The sequence below is a fragment of the Carassius gibelio genome, chromosome B20 (assembly GCF_023724105.1).
Source record: "Carassius gibelio isolate Cgi1373 ecotype wild population from Czech Republic chromosome B20, carGib1.2-hapl.c, whole genome shotgun sequence".
Lineage (NCBI taxonomy): Eukaryota > Metazoa > Chordata > Actinopteri > Cypriniformes > Cyprinidae > Carassius > Carassius gibelio.
In genome coordinates, this window is record NC_068415.1 from 8,033,242 (window position 1) to 8,044,768 (window position 11,527).

The 11,527-nt window shown below is 41.3% G+C and overlaps 1 protein-coding gene across 16 annotated transcripts in view; it reads left to right on the top strand.

The window, feature by feature from the left end:
* LOC127984191 (60S ribosomal protein L7-like 1) overlaps nt 1–11,527 on the top strand; it is a 36,545-nt gene continuing 25,018 nt past the window's right edge. For 4 of the 16 annotated variants that reach the window (XR_008160555.1, XR_008160556.1, XM_052586719.1 and 1 more), the window contains exons 1-2: nt 157–247; nt 3,504–7,849. The gene's annotated coding sequence lies outside the window, so the exon portion shown is untranslated. Of the gene's footprint in view, nt 248–3,415; nt 7,850–9,954; nt 10,067–10,808; nt 10,879–11,257; nt 11,377–11,527 lie in introns of all 16 variants that reach the window. The other 12 variants (XR_008160551.1, XR_008160549.1, XR_008160550.1 and 9 more) reach the window with 12 other exon arrangements.

Genomic DNA, 11,527 nt, shown 5'->3' on the forward strand with positions numbered 1-11,527 from the left:
TACGTGCCTGGAGCGGTCGAATGGGGAATCTATGCATATCTATGAGATAGAGAGCACAGTTGCGTATTGGCTTGAATGAATAAAACCAGAGACGATCCTTCCTCCACGCAAAATACGCAAGATGCCTAGGGCCCCCCAAACAACAGGGGGGGCTCTTGCTCTCAAAGATTATTAAATTTTAGTTTCGATTTGAATTTGGCCAGCGGTTATAAAACCATGAATGCTGAAAAATAAAGCCATCAACGGGGTAAGAATGTCACATAACTTTAATGATTTAGTTTATTATAAAATGGCACTGGCTATAGTGAGGAGAGTAATTCAGACATCTAACAGAAATTATTGGAGTACATTTTGTAAAAGTGTTGCTGAAGACATTGAAATTAATAAAGGAGAGGGAAAAGAAAGATGGGAGGGATACAAAGAGATTGTAACATCCTGGGCCCGTATTCATAAAGATTCTAAGAATCCTCTCAGAAAACTCTTAATTTAGCTTAAAAACTTTAACGTAGGAGTCAGCTTAAGAGCGATTTGGGACCGATCTGAGAGCAACTCTGAGTAAGGAAAATACAAAAACGTTCATCTTAGTGAGGAGGCCCCGTTGCAATGTATGACACAATCTTTTGAAGACTGTGATTGGTTGGTTGTCCAAGAAAGAAAAAAAAGAGTGATTTTAAGTATAGGGTCTATTCTAATTCTCACTTTGAATTTACATATGTACTTTTTCCTATTTGACCGTTCTCTCGCGCGCACATACACGCACACATTTTATGTGTGTATATAAATCCTTTTTTCATTTACCATGCTTTTCATTTCCTAAAAAGGTATTTGATTGGCTTAGAATGATAGAAATTGTTTCACTCTTTCCAATTACAGTGATTGCTGTCCTATTTAAAGGGGGAGTGAAATGCTATTTCATGCATACTGAGTTTTTTACACTGTTAAAGAGTTGGATTCCCATGCTAAACATGGACAAAGTTTCAAAAATTAAGTTGTACGTTTGAAGGAGTATTTTTTTATCCAAAAATACTCCTTCCGGTTTGTCACAAGTTTCGGAACGTTTTTTTCGAGTATGGCTCTGTGTGACGTTAGATGGAGCGGAATTTCCTTATATGGGTCCTGAGGGCACTTCTGCCGTATAGCAGAGCACTGAGAGCACAGACATTCACTGATCAGAGCGAGAGCGTCGCGAAATGTCACAAAAGAAGTGTGTTTTTGGTTGCCAGGGCAAGACAACCCTGCACAGATTACCAAAAAAAAAAACAGCATTAAGACCCAGTGGATGGAGTTTATTTTTACAGAGCATCAACGGAGTTGTGCAATTGTTTTTGTTTGTTCCCTGCATTTCGAAGATGCTTGTTTTGCAAACAAGTCCCAGTTTGACGCCGGATTTGCACATCGTTTATTTCTTAAGGATAATGCAGTCCCAACGAAAAAGGGTCACGATCGTGTGTTGGAACTGCATGTGGTGAGTAAAACTGCTTCAAATATCTCTGTGTTGTTAACTTAGCTATCGGCGTGTAAGCACATCAAGTAAACAACATGCGATGTTGTCATCAAACTGCACTTTCCACATGTACAGCTTAAAAAAAAAAAAAAAAAAGTCATTTTCCCAAACCGCTAAGCAAATATATACAGTTTAAGGACATACCACATAGAGACGTCGTTGCTGATGCTGCTCTTGTTAAATTTCAGCCTCTGGATCTGATTCTGGATCATAAATATACGCTGAATCTGACTGTTAGCCATGATTTGTTTTGGATGGTGGTTTTCCCCTCAAGGTAATGTTACAGCTGCCACACGCTCTCAACGCAAAAGCTTACTCGCGCTCGTGATTCTTTAGCTCCGCCCACACGTCACGCCTTCAGCCGGTAGTGTTTTTCCGGGAAAAATCGGTACAGACTATCTTTCTCTTATGAATATAATAAAACTAAAAACTTTTTGGAGTTATGAAGGATGGAGTACTACTCTATAGGTATTCTGCCGGTCGTGTTTTTCCGGGAAAAATCGGTACAGACTATCTTTCTCTTATGAATATAATAAAACTAAAGACTCTATAGGTACTCCAGCCGGTCGTGTTTTTCTGGGAAAAATCGGTACAGACTATCTTTCTCTTATGAATATAATAAAACTAAAGACTGTTTGGGGTTATGAAGGATGCAGGACTACTCTAAAGGTACTCAAGATTAATAGGATATTGAGTGAAAACGAGCATTTCACCCCCCCTTTAAGTGGCAGTTTGAATGTTGGTTTTAATGTATCAAACATGGAATCAAAACCAAGAAGGGGGAGAAAGCCTAACTGGACAGAGGAACAGTGTTTACTGTTAGCCCAGTTAGTGGATGAGCACAAGGCCATTCTTAAAGAGCGTATAGCACAAACTATTAACGGTTCATTCCCCCTGCTTGTGCGCATCTATAAGCCTGCTATATTCATAAATGCAGTTTTTTTGAGCCTGCAAGGTGGGAATGTCCAGGTGAAACGAAATGAACTGCGACACAATAAGATGTTCTGAAAGTGCTGTAATTGTTTGTGTGATCACTCTGCAGAAGGTTGTGACAGACCCAAATCATCACAGTTTCCAAATATCGTAATGTAGTGATTACTTTAATTTCTGGCGCTATGGCATTTCTGCGCTGTGTCTGAGATGTTAGCACGTCTCTAATAAGATCAGTCACAAACATGATCCCTGCACGATCTAATCTATAGCGTCTTATTAACTCACTGTCATCCATTGTCTGCAACACATTTCTTCTGCTTCTTCGTCTTTCTGCCATTTTCTCCTCTGCTAAAGAAACTCTTAAGCCTCTTAAATGTCCTCGTCTGTGCTCCTAACAAGTTTGACCTTAAGACATCTTTTAAGGGTTAAGATGCTTTCTGAATTACTTTTTTCTTTACTAGGATTTTTTCGTTAATTTTAAGAGTAAACGCCCACATTTCTAAGAATTTTCTTAGAATTTTGTCACTAGGAGCTACTTTTTGTATTAAGATTCTTTATGAATACGGGCCCTGGTTTAATATATAATAATAGACACATTTTATCTGAAAGCAGAAAAGCAGAGGTGTTTGCGGAAAACATTAGTTAAAGTTCACAGTAACTCAAATTTATCAGAGGATTTAAAGAAAGTATATATACCCTCATTTATTGGAGTATATTTTACCTTGAATTTACCTTGTATGAACTGAAAAAAGCACTTGTAGTGGTGTCACGGTTGGTAAACCATGATCTCGGGGTGTTTGCACTTTGTGGTGAAGTCTGTGTGTTTCGCGTCTGCACTGATTAGCTTGTGGGCATCTCCGTTAATTGTCATCAGCAACAGCTGTCACTCATTACTCATCCCCTATATATTGGCTTGTCTCACGTCTTGTGTTTGTGAGATCATTGTTTAATGTCGGTTACCCTGTTTGTTGGCTTTAGTGTTGTCTGCGTTGGATGTCTGTGTTTTTTTGTGTTTTTCACCAAGGATTCTAAGGTGGCGTTCACACTTACGTTGTTATCCGTCAAGGCTGCCTTATGGGGGACGGCGGTGTGGGAGAACCAACATCCGTGTTGTGCCTCGTTCAACGCCCTCTCTGAGGAAATGAGGAGAGTATTCGACCGTGCCGCGGCTGGCAGGGAAGCCGCTCATCAACTCTCGGAACTCCGTCAAGGCTCTTCATCAGTGACCGATTACTCCATCGAGTTCCGCACCCTGGCAGCCGCATGCCAGTGGAACGAGGTGGCGCAGTGGGATCGATTACTGCATGGGTTATCCGACCGTGTTCAGAAAGAGATCTACCTCCTCAAGCTGCCCCCCACTCTCAAAGGACTCATAGAGTTGGCTCTATGGGTCGACGCACGGATTAATCGCCTGGATCGCCAACCCAGTCCTTCTCGCCCTACCATCTCTCATGCTAGGGGGCGCTTGAGTCGAGAGAACACGGTCGGTTCCGTCGACGACCATGAGCCCATGCAGGTGGGTAGAGCTCGGCTGTCCCAGAGGGAGAGGGAACAGCGAAGGTCCCAAGGACTGTGTCTGTACTGTGGAGGCTCTGTTCATAACACCTACTCATGCCCGGTAAAAGAGCTAGCCCGATAGTAAACTTGAGGCTACTATCGGGTGGGATCTCCGCTGAGAAGTCCTCCTCTACATCATCGACTCTCCTTCCGGTGAATCTGCGGTGGAGGAATCAATATCACGAATGTCACACCCTTCTAGACTCCGGAGCCGAAGGTAATTTCATTGATTTTTCACTTGCACGTCACTTGAACATTCCTGTCCTTCCTGTGTCTCTCCCCATCCATGTCACCGCACTCAACGGCCAGGAACTGCCTCACATCACTCACCATACAGAACCCATCACACTGTTCACGTCTGGAAACCATCACGAAACCATATACTTTTTCCTCATGGACTCCCCTGTTGCTCCCATTGTTTTAGGTCACCCTTGGTTAACCAAACATAATCCACGAGTGGAATGGGGTTCTAACACTGTCACATTGTGGAGTGAAAGTTGTCATGAGTCTTGTCTGGTTTCTGCTTGTCCTGTTGTCCCTGTTTCTGTATTTCAGAAGGAGAGCATGGTTTTGCTAAACATGCCCGTTGAGTATCTGGACCTGAAGGAAGTGTTCAGTAAGTCCCGTGTTGCTTCTCTCCCTCCGCATCGTCCCTACGACTGTGCTATAGACTTAGTGTCAGGTAAGTCTCCGCCTAAGGGCAAGTTATACTCTCTGTCTATTCCTGAGAGGTAGGCCATGGAGAAATACATTTCTGATTCCTTAGCCTCTGGGTTCATCTGTCCTTCCTCTTCTCCAGCGGGGGCGGGATTCTTTTTTGTGGGTAAGAAGGATGGTTTTCTGTGACCTTGGATTGATTACCGAGAGCTGAACAACATCACGATAAAGAATACCTATCCTTTGCCACTCATGTCTTCAGCTTTCGAGAGGTTGCAGGGAGCATCCATATTCACAAAACTGGATTTACGCAATGCTTATCATTTGGTCCACATCAGGAAGGGGGATGAATGGAAAACTGCCTTTAATACCCCTAGAGGGCACTTTGAATACTTGGTGATGCCGTTCGGGCTCTCCAACTCGCCCGGGTTTTCCAAGCACTCGTGAATGACGTGTTGAGAGATATGGTAGATCAGTTTATATATGTTTACCTGGATGATATACTGATTTTTTCTTCATCTCTTCAGGAACATGTTCAACATGTCAGACGAGTGCTCCAGAGGTTACTTGAGAATGGGCTTTTTGTCAAGGCAGAGAAATGCGTATTCCATGCACAGTCTGTTCCTTTCCTAGGGTATATCGTCTCGTCCGAGGGAATATGTATGGACCCTGACAAGGTTAAGGCTGTGATAGATTGGCCATCTCCAGATTCCCGTAAGGCCCTACAGCGGTTTCTGGGGTTCGCCAACTTCTATCGGTGTTTCATACGTAATTTCAGCCAACTAGCTTCACCTCTGACAGCCTTGACCTCCCCCAGTACTCCGTTCAGGTGGTCGTGTTCGCTAACCTCAAGAACCGCTTCGTTTCGGCTGCCATCCTTGTGGCCCCTGATCCCACACGGCAGTTCGTGGTGGAGGTTGACGCGTCAGAGGTGGGGGTAGGAGCAGTGTTGTCCAAATGTGCTGCTTCGAACGATAAGGTACATCCTTGCGCGTTTTTCTCTCATCGACTATCTCCTGCCGAACGTAATTATGACATTGGCAATAGAGAGTTGTTGGCCGTCAAATTAGCATTAGAAGAATGGCGTCACTGGTTGGAAGGTTCAGGGGCTCCTTTTATTGTTTGGACCGATCATAAGAATTTAGAGTACATTAGAATTGCCAAAAGACTCAATTCCAGGCAGGCTCGGTGGGCACTTTTTTTCGGTCGTTTTGAGTTTACTTTATCGTATCGCCCGGGGTTCCGAAAATGTCAAACCCGACTCTTTATCACGTCTTTTTGATCCCTCCGCCCGTCCGGTGACTCCTGAGTGTGTTTTACCTGAGAAGTTAGTGGTATCCGCACTTGTATGGGAGGTCAAGTCGAAGGTCAAGACGGCCTTACAAGGGGTAACGCCTCCGTCCGGTTGTCCACCGAACCGTTTATTTGTGCCAAAGGGGTTAATGTCCGAAGTTGTCCAGTGGGGTCATTGTTCTAATGTAGCTTGTCACCCAGGGATAAGTAGAACTAATGGGTTGGTTAGACAATGATTCTGGTGGCCACGTATGGCTCGCGACGTCCGCAATTTTGTTTTGGCTTGCTCAGTTTGCGCCAGTGGTAAGTCATCTAACCGACCTCCTGATGGGCTTCTTCGACCGCCGTCTGTCCCTTCGAGACCCTGGTCCCACATCGCTCTAGATTATGTTACCGCCCTCCTGCCCTCTAATGGTATAACGGTCGTTTTGACCGTAGTGGACCGGTTCTCGAAGGCAGCACATTTCATTCCCTTGCCCAAATTACCTACAGCCAAGGAGACAGCGGTCACTGTCCTAGATCACGTCTTTCGGCTTCATAGCCTCCCAGTAGACGTGGTTTCGGACAACGGATCTCAGTTCATATCCAAATTTTGGAAAGAGTTTTGCAAATTGTTAGGAGTGTCAGTTAGCTTGTCTTCGGGTTATCATCCCCAAAGCAACGGACAATCTGAGTGAGCCAACCAAGATTTAGAGAGGACGTTGCGATGTTTGGTCTCCAAGAATATATCCCCTATATATTAGCTTGTCTCACGTCTTGTGTTTGTGAAATCATTGTTTAATGTCGGTTACCCTGTTTGTTGGCTCTAGTGTTGTCTGCGTTGGATGTCTGTGTTTTTCCCAGAACCTCATCCACTCTCCACACTTCCACTCAGCCACGAACACTTACCTTCGGCTCTATTCCCCGCAGTTCCTGTGCCATCCTCTCCTGCTGCCTACTCACCGTCATCATACGGACTACTCACCTTCTCTCCGCCATCATCCGGATTCCTCACCTCCTCACCACCACTTCGGGGTGTCGTCTTCTTAGTCTGTTAACTCATATCTGTTTCCTGACTGTCCTTCACCCCACCGTCACAAGTGGTTGAACAAACTTCTCCAGGTTGAGATGACATCTGTTATGAGATGTAAAACATCTATCAAAAGCATCACTAGATTTATTCTTAAATATTTTTGATAAAGGTTTGGGAGTCAGGAAAGTGACCAGTTGACTGGAAGCATGGGATTATAATTCCAATTGCAAAACCAGACAAGGATTTTACGCAGTCAACTTACTACAGACCCATAGCTTTGACATCTAATTTCTTCAAACTGATGGGGGCTTATGGTAATGAGTAGACTGGTATATGTCACTGAGAAGAAACATTTCTTATCACCATACCAAAGAGGATTTAGAAAGGACGTAACAAAATGGATTCTGTGCTAAACTTGGAATCTGAAATTGTCATGGGTGCGTACTGGACAGAGGACTCAGATGCAGAGTAAAGAAAAAGGAGAATCTTTATTCTTGCCACAAAACACAAAATAACATAAATAATAACGAAATGCTCTGGCGCACACAGAGATCTCCGAGCTTGCCGGCACACTGCGGACCACTCACACTGCCGGATCTCCGAATTACGGATCCTTTGACACAAGAACAGAAGGTGAGACTGATACTGAGAATAATGCAAAACATGGGCAAAGACAAAACAATCTACTCACGACCACAGACAGAAAAGCAGAGACATATAAGGGAGTGGGGGAACGAGCGACAGGTGGGGAAGAATCAGTTTGTGATCTGCACAACCCCACCACAATCAGCGCTGATTGCCCAGACCACGAGCTACTGAACAGACAGGACAACACAGACCACAGGGGAAGCTGAGATGGCACCCTGCACCGTGACAGAAATAAGATAGACAAGGTAAACAAGGAAGCTGTAGTTTAGTATTTTTGATGTTGAAAAGACCTATGATATGATGTGGAAAGAGGGACTTTTTATTAAATTAGATTAAAGAAAAAATGCATAACTGGATCAGGAATTTCTTGTTCAATAGAACTATAACAGTAAGAATGGGTACTACTTTTTCTCAGATACATACAATAGACAATGGAACTCCTCAGGGTGGCGTTAGCAATCCAGTTCTGTTTAACTTAATGATTGATTACATTTTTACAATGGTTGATAGTGGGATAGGAAGATAGTCTTATGCAGATGATTTTGCGCTGTGGAAAGGAAGGCGTAATGTTGCGTGAGTGGAAAGGTTATTCTGTAGCAAAAACCCAGGCAAAATTGTTAAAATTAGAGGCAATACAATCACAAGCAACAATAATTTGTTGAGGAGCTCTTAGATCATCCCCTTTATCAGCAGCTCATGTAGAGATGATGGGCAAGTGTCGTAGCCACGGGTGTGCCAGGGTGTGCTTGTGCCACCCACAGTGACAGCTGGCACACCTAAAAATAGATGCAGAATAATTTTTTAAAGTCTCAATAAAAAATGTTTACTAAACTTGGGCTATTGTTGCTTAATTAGAAAATATATATATTTTTAAATCAACCCTTTCACGCGTAAATACTGTCGTGTACAAATATGCTTATCCCTTGTTTCAGCGTGTCATGATTGTCACGTGACACACTGCAGCCACTAACAGATGTATCGGTATTCGTTTTATTTAAAAAAAAAAATTCATTAAAATATATACACAAACTTGCTTATCATGTCAACTATCTGATATTCCGATTTTTCGTTTAAAAAAACTTTATAAATGATCTTGATCTATAACAAGATGAGCGCTGCAGTTCAGAGTCCTGTCAGCCGGAATTTAACGTACAGCACTTGAATTCCCCAGTTTCTCCCGAAATACATTAAAGTGGCTGTTGAACTGGCAGAAGAATAGAGTAAACTTTATTGTTCTGCTATGTTTGTCTGATATATGAATAAAACACGTCTGCAAATTACATTTGATTAGATAGTTTTTGCTGCTTCCATAGACATCAGTGTGTATTTTACAAACTACCAATGTATTGTTTTACTTGTGATTATGTATATTTAAATGTATGAAACCTAAAATAAACATTATGGGGACGGGTTGAAAACACTGCATATTAATTGTGATATATGACAAGCTCTGAGCGCGTCCGTCTCTGGCTCAGTGCCAGCCAACGCGCAAAGGTGTTTGAATCTGGCAGTTCTGTGACGTCACTGAACATTCTAAATCATACTCTCAGGGGCACAGAAATAAGAATCCAATATATGGTGCAATAATGCTTAAAATGTTAAAATGTAATTTAAATTTTAAAATACAATATATCTGCTGACATTTGGACTGCCAGCCAATCAGCAAACAGCAGCTGACTGTGACCCCAGCAGTCTATGATATAAATAGATAATTTTTGATTGCACATTGCTAGCTAGCAATATGTTGCACAGCTCCTTTCTTAATTTTTTTTTTAGCAAAAAACCTTGGCTTGATGCCGGGCCCAACATCAACAGTGTTGCCAGATTGGAAATGTCCAAGTATAGTACCAGAAGTTCATAATTATCATATTTGGAAGAAAATTATTACATTTAACAATTAACTACATTTTGACATGACCTGCAACTTACCCATAGGAGTATGGTTGGAGTATGGTTGGACGGAAGCAGTGCGACAAAAATACTATCCCATAATTTTGCACAGTAATCTGACAATAAATGTCAGTCTTTTTTCTGGCTACGCTACTGGGCAAGATGTCTCAAGAAATTCATAGGCTTAAGTAAAAGATGAGTTACTGGATGAGCACGAAGAGACACTTGGACAGTAATCCAGTTAAAATGGTGTTGAAGGACTGTTGGGAATATGAATATAAAAAATTATCAAGCTTTGGATCGAAGGCCAATGATGGAGCACAAGAAATGGGTTTAAGTGACATCCACACAGCAAAAAACGTTGTTTTTTTTTTTTAACCCAACCGTTGGGTTACACATATTGGGTCAATGTGTTGGGTTATCTTAAAATTTGTTGGGTAATTTTTTATTTTATTTTTAGTTATAACCCAACTGTTGGGTTAAATGTTTCCCGCTTCACTCCTGTTCAAATTTTAACGGCCCAGTCAGAGACTCAGTGCGGACATCAGCGGCAGCCTGCCTGATAATGAAGGGTAAGTTAACTGTTAATATAATCGTATGATGTATATAACTGTCATAACATTAGAGTCTGATACGTTAATTCTTTATATATATATATATATATATATATATATATATATATATATATATATATATATATATATACGTTAAAAAAGTTTTAATTCCCTTTAGTCCGTTTGTTTCCCCCAAATAATTAGATCGATTGTAAATGAATGCTATTCCTGTTTGTTCGCCAGTATTAATACACTAAATGATTTAGACTTAAAAATGTTAGAAAAGCCGCACGGACCATTTATGGGATCTGACCAATGAATGAAGCTGCTGCGCGAGCTGAGCTCACACACATCAGTCATGACTGATGCGACAGACAACGGACTCCGCGAGAATCGTTTGAATGAACCTGCAATTTTCTGATATAAAAGTGCAAAACCCAGACGAAAGAAAAGCGCGCAGTCGTGAGGTAATCCGCTCTTTCAGCGAAAATTTATACCAGTGCCCCAAATTTACATAACGTTAACATTACTCCTACAACCAATCTTTAAGAGGGGAGTGTAAAACAGAAGCCATATTCGTCTTAGCGCACCAACACTAATTAATTGTACAGTAAAAGTGTTTTTATGATTTATTCATATTGAATATTGTTATGCATCTATCAGAATGCCCTGTAATTACAGCAGTTTCTCTTATGAAGCTAGATTGATTGACATGTTTTTTAAATGTGTTGTACTAAATGTGTTTATACTTATGTTTTAGACAATGGACTTTTTCGTGAAGGAAAAAATGCAACAATACAATTTCTGCCTGTTAACTGGAACATTTCAATGTAAGTAACCTATTTAAACTAATGATACATAAGTTTTCAATTTTACTTAGACCTATGACTTCCAAAAATGATGAAAAAGGACAAATGAGGTGAAATAAGTGTATTGTTGCATTCCGTCCAACAAAGCTTCCTTTCATTTACAGTGTACTTTTATTCCTCCCTACAAGTCCAAATCAGTCAAAGGGTAAAGGGTGGTCAAATTTACTCATATTAGCTGCAAATATAGCCAAATTTTCTGGAGGGAGTGAAAACTGATTTAGTCTGTCTCTTAGTGCAAATGATAGTAGATCCCCACAAAGACTGTAAAAAATGTAAACTGTAAGCTTAGCTTTTTTTTTTTTACTTGTCCGTAAAATATCTGTATTTTTTTCATTTAAAGGCCTTCGTGCAGAAATTGTCTTTAAACCCTTCCTGCCATCTGCACCATACCACACAAATGGAAAAATGGTGTGCACATCATACACGGAAATGAAACGGTCCTTCATTGACATTCAAACTGTAAGTAAAAGCAACACTTAAAATGACAGTACCCTGTGTAGTCAAGTCACCTTTATTTATTTTGTAGAAGACGCACATTGTACAATACAAATAGTTCCAAGAAGATATTTTGAATAAAAAAATGATGACAGAATTTTCATTTTTGGGTGAA